This window comes from Triticum aestivum, chromosome 2D, assembly GCF_018294505.1.
Source record: "Triticum aestivum cultivar Chinese Spring chromosome 2D, IWGSC CS RefSeq v2.1, whole genome shotgun sequence".
In the NCBI taxonomy this organism is placed as follows: domain Eukaryota; kingdom Viridiplantae; phylum Streptophyta; class Magnoliopsida; order Poales; family Poaceae; genus Triticum; species Triticum aestivum.
Window position 1 is genome coordinate 527,775,825 of NC_057799.1, and position 9,065 is coordinate 527,784,889.

Consider the following 9,065-nt stretch of genomic DNA (forward strand, 5'->3'; position numbering starts at 1 on the left):
TGCCGGTTGGCGTCAAGTTCGATCCCACGGACCAGGAGCTGATCGAGCACCTTAAGGCCAAAGTGAGTGCTGACAACGCGAGACCTCACCCTCTCATCGATTTGTTCATACCAACCATCGATAGCGAGCACGGCATATGCTACACCCATCCTGAGAAACCTCCAGGTAAGACACCGATCGGCCGTCTACTTGCACAAACATATTCCTTTGTTTATAACTCTATTTTTCTTTTTAGACGCAGACCTGGTGAAGCAATTACAATTTGACAGTTAATAAAAAGTGAAACAAGTGACTGCAACATGCCAAAGATGTTATGAAAATGCCAACTACGTACACTAAAACCTGTATTCGACAATACTGCAGGTATCACACTGAGTGGCCTAAGCAAGCATTTCTTCAAGTGCAATTCCAGGGCGTTCAAAAGGGGCACGTGGACGCGTCGCAAGATGCAGTCGGAGTGCGGCATGCACGCGATGTGGCACAACACCGGCAATACCTTGCCGGGGATGGTCAATGGCCGGCAGATGGGCATCAAAAAGGTTCTGGTGCTGCACACCAACAAGAACTTCGACCAGCAGAGGACCAACTGGGTGATGCACCAGTACCACCTCGGGGACCTGGACCAAGAGAAGGAGCGGGAGCTGGTCCTCTGCAAGATTTTCTACCAGACGAACACTAGGGCCAGGAGTAAAAAGATTATTAGTTAGTTTGGTCTTGGTACTTGTACTACCTTGTCGTCCGCAAGTTGGTATTGTTGTTAACGATCTTTTGGTATGAACTTGGCATTTGCTTCCAACCATCATGCCGAGGGTCGACGTGGATATAAAGCTGAATCATTTGTTTCGAAACGAATTTTCAGGCACCTGATTTTTATTTGATGGGTAGCATAAGCACCTGTCGTTTGAATTCCCAGTTCTCCAAATTTTTCGAAACAAGTGCATGCACTTATTATCACGATGAAAAAACAATATCCCTGTAGCATCCCAGTTATCAGTCTGTACTTGCAGAATGCTCTCGTTTATTGAGCACGTATATTGTTTTTTCAGGTCGAGCAACTTTCAACTGGGCTATAGACTGCCCAGGCTTGGTTTTTTTTTTACAGGCCCAACCCATGACGAAAACGGGGCACAAAGATTCAGCAGGTATCTACTGGCCTCTGGCCCGCCAGCGTTAGATATATTTTTTCTTACAACATCCGCAGGTAGTTTTTTTACTAAATCAAACACACAGCCCAGTTCTATTTTCCTCTTGAAACGCATGTCCTACATCCGTTTTCTAATCTCTACCTATAGTTTTACTAGTTCATATACACGTATCATTATATCGAAAATACATAAAATTCCCTTTTCATATTTACATCCTTATTTTTGTTGTTGTTTTCCCTTAAACCAACTCAATTGTCCCACGTCTTATTTGCTTACAAAAACAAAATGATTTTTTCAGCAAATCAATAAGTTCTTAAAAAAATGTTTATCATTTCGGGATTATAAAAGTTCGGACTCCACCGAAATATGCAAAATAATGTTGAACTTTTTGACCGTGGTCCTGGGCAGAAAATGGGTTGTAATAAATTACATAAGAATTAGCAAATGGGCTACAAATTATTAAAAAATAGCAAATGGGCTCTATGTTGTCTGCCACAGATTTGGAGGCTGACTTGTGGGCCTACTAAGTTCATGCGTACACAAGGTTTCTCGAAAAAGAAACTTAGTCAACAATCGACTCTTCCAGCGTCAGACCGTTAGATGTCAATCTAACGGCAATCGTGCTTCTTCAGTCTCTGATCTTCCTGCCCCAGCCGCCCAAACTAGCGGCGTCGGAACCGCCTGCTCCCGCCTATCATGGCCGGCTGTGCTGCCGGGCAGGCCTCACGGCCCCATCATATACACTCACATCCCTGGCCTGTCTATCCCTCTACTCACCCACACCTCCTATTATTTCCCGGCGACGGCAGCCGAACCACTCAACCCTTGTACTCTCCACCGCGCGGGCAGCCACTGCCGTGTCTTCCCCAGCCCTGTGTCGTTCCCTTCGTAGGCCTCGCCGCCGTCCACCGCCCTGGTGCTCTCGGCGCGGCGTGCTCAACGTGGTCAATGAACAACATCCATCGGAAGTGGAGTGTACGTGGAGAGGCTGACAGCTGGGTCCACGGCCGCACACAAGGAAATGCCTCCTTATTACATGCAAAATAATGATTCCTCCACCTGACATCTGGGACCCGCCAGAAGGGCCTCTGTATTTCACGAATAAAACGTTCCCTTCGTTCACAGGTCGGACCCACCAACTATATGTTCGCACGCAAGGAAGTGCCTCCTTATTGCGCACAAAAAATGAATACCCCCCTGCCAGCTGGGACCCACCATGCTGGGAGGCTGACTTGTGGGCCTACTAAGTTGACGGGGACGGAGGGCTTTGTCAACTTAGTCAATATATGAATGATTCTAGCTCCAGTGACCGTATGATGTCCATCCAACGGCCGTAGTGCATCTTCAACCTCTGGTCTTCTTGCTCCAGCCGCCCAAACCAGTGTCGGTCGTGTCGCGTGCTCCTGCCTCCCGTGGCCGGCTGTGATGCCGCGGAGGCCTCACCGCCCCCTACTACTCCCACCGCTGGCCAGGCCATCCCTCTACTCACCCACACCCCCTGTTATTCTGCGGCGACGGCAGCCTCACTCCGCAGCCGAACCAGTGAACCATCATACTCCTCTCCGCATGGGCATCCACTGCCACGTCTTCCCCGGCTCCGCGTCGTCCCCTTCCTAGGCCTCACCGTCATCCACCGCCTTGGTGCTCTCGGTGCGGCGTGGTCAATGTGGTCAACGACCGGCTTCCATCGGAAGAGTACTGTACGTGGAGAGTCTGACAGCTGGGTCCACGGCCGCAGCAAGGAAGTGCCTCCTTATTACGCGGAATATAATGATTCCTCCACCTGACAGCAGGGACCCACCGGACGGGCAACCGTATTTCATGAAAAAACGTTTCCCCCTGACTGCTGGGACCCACCAGCTACATCTTCGCACGCAAGGAAGTGCGCCGGGCAAAAAAAAAACGATTCGCCTCTCTGACTGCTGGGACCCACCAGCTACATCTTCGCACGCAAGGAAGTGTCTGACAGTCGGGAAACACCTGGTCGAAGCGTACGTAGCGTTGTCATTCTGGTCGCGAACGTGTACGTACATACTGGTCGATGTAGAGGCGTGCACGTGTCGTAGTAGAGGCGCGCACGTAGCATGTACACGTACGTACAGTGGCCAGGGTGCAAGAAAGTAAATACTGCCACGTACGTACATACGGGCGGGGTCTCGAATGCCTACTCGCGCGTACGTACGGCCAGGGCTCCGGTACATGGCTGGGTCGGAACGGAGAAACTGCGTCGCCGTCGTGTTCATGGGGAGGCAACGGAATGCGTCGTGTTCATCGGGAGGCAACGGAACGCGTGGGAGCCAACCGGCTTGGATGGAACAGCCGATGGAAACGAGGCCTGGCGTACCGCAGAACGGAGGAAACGGCCTTGTGTTCGACCGGCCATGTTCGAAACGGGATCCTGTTCATCGGGAGGGGTCTGGCGTACCGCAAAACGGAGGAAACGGACTTGTGTTGGACCTCCTACGGTCGAAACGGGGTCCTGTTCATCGGGAGGGGTGTGGTGTACCGCAAAACGGAGGAAACGGACTTGTGTTGGAGCGCGACGGTCGAAATGGGGGTCCTGTTCATCGGGAGGGGTGTGGCGTACCGCAAAACGGGACTCCACGGGATACTGTTCATCTCCACCGTCGACCTCCTCCAGCCTCCACGGGCTACTGTTCATCCATTGTCGACCTCCTCTAGCCTCCACCTGCGACTGTTCATCCACGGGCTCCTGTTCATCCAGCCTCCACCGCGCGCTACTCCACCGGATACTGTTCAACCAGCCCTCTCCATGGGCTCCTGTTCAACCACCCCTCCACGGGCTACTGTTCATCCAGCCCTCCACCGTCTACTGTTCATCCAGCCCTCCACGGGGTGGTCCTGTTCATCCAGCCCTCCACGGGGTCCTGTTCATCCAGCCCCAACCGGCTCAATCGATCGGGGTCCTGTTCATCCAGAGGCAACACCACGGGGTCATGTTCATCCACCCCCACCGGGAACTGTTCATCCAATCTCGCCCAACAACGCTCACTATTCATCCAGAGGCAGTATCGATCGGCTTCAGTTAGCAGCAGTAGCGAAGGAATCGCTCAATCGGGTTCAGTTAACAGCCATCGATCGATCGCTCGGGTTCAGTAACGTGTAGCCTAAAGTGCAATCGCTCGGGTTCAGTTAGAGCCCAACGCCTCGCACCCACGCGCATGCGTGTACGAGAGAAACGCGCAAACCTCCATGCATCGCTCGGCCCTGACCACACACCGTAACCGGGAACACCCCGATATTTTCCTAGCCCTCGCTTCTACCACAGTTTTTCCCGTCATGGACGGCCCAAAGAATGTCATGCAGCTGCGTCTCCGGCCCGCCCTGGACGAAAAGCCCATTTTCTGTCATGATTTTTTGTCATAAAAGTAGGAGCCCACCACATCTATGATGATACCGGGTTTTGTCACAATTATCGTCATAGAAGTGTAATAAGTATGACAGAAAAAAATTTCGTTCGGCCCAAAATGTCAGGGATGTGTCTTTTTTTGTAGTGCATCCTGAAATACCTGAAAAGTACTAAGGATATATTTCTCGTTTACGGAGGTGACAAAGAGCTTGTCGTAAATGGTTACGTCGATGCTAGCTTTGACACTGATTCGGATGACTCTAAGTCGCAAACCGGATACGTATTTATATTGAATGGTGGAGCTGTTAGTTGGTGCAGTTCCAAGCAAAGCGTTGTGGCGGGATCTACGTGTGAATCAGAGTACATAGCTGCTTGATGTCTGCTAGGACTATGTCGGTATTTCCCCAAAGAGGAAGGGATGATGCAGCACAGTGATGGTAGGTATTTCCCTCAGTGATGAAACCAAGGTTATCGAACCAGTAGGAGAACCAAGCAACACAACGTAAATAGCACCTGCACACAAATAACAACCACTCGCAACCCGACGTGTTAAAGGGTTGTCAATCCCTTTCGGGTAACGGCGCCAGAAATTGGCTCGTGAACAGGAAAAAGTTATAATAGACTGAATAAATAGATCGCAAATAAAATAAAGTGCAGCAAGGTATTTTTGTATTTTCGGTTTAATAGATCTGAAAATAAAAGCAAAGGAAAAGTAGATCACAAAGGCAAATAATGTGAGAAAGAGACCCGGGGGCCGTAGGTTTCACTAGTGGCTTCTCTCGAGAAAAATAGCAAACGGTGGGTAAACAAATTAATGTTGGGAAATTGATAGAACTTCAAATAATCATGACGATATCCAGGCAATGATCATTATATAGGCATCACGTCCAAGATTAGTAGACCGACTCCTGCCTGCATCTACTACTATTACTCAACACATCGACCGCTATCCAGCATGCATCTAGTGTATTAAGTTCATGAAGAAATTGAGTAATGCAATAGTAAGGATGACATGATGTAGACAAGATCTATCTATGTAGAGATGGACCTCATCGTTTTATCCTTAGTAGCAACGATACATACGTGTCGGTTCCCCTTCTGTCACTGGGATCAAGCACCGTAAGATTGAACCCACACTACTAGGGAAAAGCCTAGCAGTAGCGCAGGTTTTTAGCCTATCAGTAGCGCGGGTAACTACGCAACTGCTACGGCGCTACAGCTAAAGGTTAGTAGTAGCGTGTGTTGACACGGGCAACTGCTATATCTACTTAGGAGTAGCGCGTGGAGGAACGGGCGTTACTGGTAATTACTAGTAGCGCGTCTCAAAGCCCGCGCTACTACTATTATTCGGTATTCTTTTTTATGTCATTATTCATACACCTTTATACAAGTTTTCATACAATAGCAATTTAGAGATTGTTTTTACATCATAATGAGTTATTAAATCACTAGGTGAAAGAACCGTGTATTAATTTCAAGTGGATGGATCCTAAGTGATCAAGTCATGGATTATCACGATAATCCATGACTTGATCACTTAGGATCCATCTACTTGAAATAATCTGCGATTCTTTCACCCAATGATATAATAACTCATCATCATCATGTTAATATAAAAACTCTTACATCATATCATCACCAACAACACTAGCTAATAATCATCATAGTCATTACCACTATTTATTCATCATTGTCATAGTGTAGCTATCTAATCACCACCAACACTAGCTAATAATAATCATCATAGTCATTACCACCAACACTAGCTGTTTAATCATCATAGTCATAGTGTAGCACATCATCATCTTCAAACACATTCGAGCTAGCTAATCACTCATGCTGATCTCTATCAAGTAAAATAGCATAGAACATGTGTAGCACTCCTGCTTCATCATATTGGAGCATGCAGATGAACCTATCTCCTAATCGTAGGCTGCGCTTCTAATTGATGCCCCCTAGTACTTCTCTGCGATCCTTCACAATTTTGCTCCAGTCTTTCACTATCAAGCATTCCTCGGTTTTAGAAATCCTGAATGCACTCATGTGCGATGTAGGATGTCTTGGCCGTAAGCTAACCATTGACATGCGACCTTTAGTCTCAATCCACTGAGGCACAACTATCATCGGGAGTCCCTGTTGAAGAATATCGTATAGTAACATACTTAGCAATGAAGTTTAGCTTAAAAAATAATGTATGCAAAACATGCACTGAGGACAAATAATAAAAATCTTACCATCTTTCCTAAATAGATGTGACCGTAGTTCAATAAGAACACTATTGGTCGCATGCTTTGAGTAGGTGTCTGCATTGTATAATTTTGCGTCGAAAGTATAACCATGCTCGGTCTTCAAGTAAACTCTCTTTACCTCCATAGTTTTCATAGGACTGAAACCAATCTTATCCAAGACAAAAACTCTTGCATGGCAGGGGATACGCTAGTAGAATAGTAAAAAATCTCTACTCCTATAAAATTCCGAGTTGGTGACCATGGTGTGTCTGCCATCCATCGTTCAGGATCGTCGGATCGGCATCTAACGCACACAAATCAGTCTGCTGCTCATTTGCACATAACCCCTCAACCACATCTTTCCTGTTCAGGCTTCTCTCTCCCAACTCCTGGAACCATCTGGAAACAAATCAAATCACCGACGGACATCACTGGAATCGATCTGGCGGGGGCGCGAGGCGGCTGCTGCTGGCGCCGTCCACCTCCTGCGCCTCTCACGCTTCTCAGCCCCACCACCCACCACCATGACGCACCTCCACCTCAACGTCATCTCTGCCCCTTGCCCGTGTCCTCCAACGCCGACCTCGGCAAGCACGCCGTCGATGTCGTCCGTCTACGGACGCCTCTCCTGCGTCCTCGTCTAACACCGCAGTTCGAGCACTCCCATCACCGCCACCTCCCCGTGCTCCTCGTCATCCCCTCCACTCCTCCCATCTCCTTTGTTACCAGCCACCAAAGTACGCCGCCGGCGCCGTTAGTGCCACAACGCCTCTCCTACCTCCACCCTTTATTGATCCAGCAGCCGTACTTCCCACTCCCACCACCTCCACTTCCTCATCGCCGTCTCCTCCGACACTGACCTCCGCAGGTATCCCGCTGGCTGTGCTCTGCTCATGCATGGTGTCGGCCCACCTACTGCATAAGAAGTGGAACATGCTTCATATTTCACGGTTTTGAACATGTTATCAGTGTGTTTTCTTTTCCCATTGCCATCTGCAAGTTGTGAAGCTTATAATTAGGCCTCTGCTTGTTGTAATAGGCTCTTGTGAAATCCTTTTTAAACTTTAAGGTTTTAATCTTTTTTGCTAACCCTCCATTTTTTGGGGGGAAAAAGCATGCAGGTATTACGCCAAAATGTTACAGCCACCGAATGTGAGATCATTGCTTTCACTTAATTAATGTGTTGTTTGGTCATTTTTGTGTTCATACTGAAGTGATTTGGTGGCTGGTTTGCAGGATAGTTTAACTTGCGTGAAAGTATTATCTTTGCAATGTGGTTGTCAATGCATATCATCATTCCTTCATACTTTAGACATTTATATGTGCATAACTATTGTGCATTCTAGCTATGAGGTAAAACTATAAATTATTTCTTCCTTTACGCACATGTGGTGATGGCCATGAGGCTTAATGTTTCATCTCATAGAGAAACCGACCAAGTACTTAGTTATCTGTTGGATTTCAAGCTGACCAAATGGAGTTAGCCACCTTTTAAAGAGTAGTGAAATTATTTGTATGACTGGAAGGTTCAAGTGGCAAAATTTTGCAGGGTGGTTTACTTATGCAAAGCTAATCTTTTGGTCAGGGTTAGTGCCAACCTTTGAGCATTCTCCATATGTCTGATTTGGTTACTGTAAACTACTGCATAGGTGTCAGGTCAATTTTGATTTTTGTAGGGGTTTTGTACTTCTGAATTTTCTAACAGAAATTTGCATTGTTGGGCTCAGCTATTTCTGAATTTCAGGGTTGTGGCAGCAAGGGCGAGGTGCATGATAGTGACACAAAGATGGGCGAGCATGGGGAATGTAGGAACCTGCAAGGTGTTGTGCCGCAGTTACTGCTGCAAGGATGACTATGGCGGCAACTGTTTGCACAATAACTAATTCATGGCATAGGTGAGGAAGATATTTTTTATTTCTCAGTAGTCATATTTGTCAGATTAAGATCCACATGTAATCATTCCAGCACCTCGTATCATAAGAACTAGCCTAAAATGATTATGCTTGGTCTTTTAAGCCAGTTGGTATTTTTTTACAGAAAATATTTTTCACCAAGGAAGGTAATTATAGTAAGCATCAGCGTCAGCATGATTTTTTAAAAGATAAACTGAAGTATGTTAAACTATAGTCAGGAGATCCTGATCTTACTAAGTGCAGAGTTCCCTAAGAATATAGTCAGAACATTATTTTTTATGTTTTGCTCAAGTAGCAAGCAATAGCAGGCAGTAGGTGACTTTGGTTTTCATCGTGTTACAGTCCATCCCTGCTTTATCTAATGTAAGAAGCGGGTGAAAGTTTGTTCAACTAAGTAGTAATCCAGTGA

The 9,065-nt window shown here is 47.1% G+C and overlaps 1 long non-coding RNA gene across 1 annotated transcript in view; it reads left to right on the forward strand.

Moving 5' to 3' along the window:
• Positions 1-7,148: 7,148 nt before the first annotated feature.
• LOC123049774 (uncharacterized) overlaps positions 7,149-9,065 on the forward strand; it is a 2,733-nt gene continuing 816 nt past the window's right edge. The window contains exons 1-2 of the long non-coding RNA XR_006423653.1: positions 7,149-7,611; positions 8,488-8,638. This is a non-coding gene — a long non-coding RNA (uncharacterized lncRNA). The remainder of the gene's footprint in view (positions 7,612-8,487; positions 8,639-9,065) is intronic.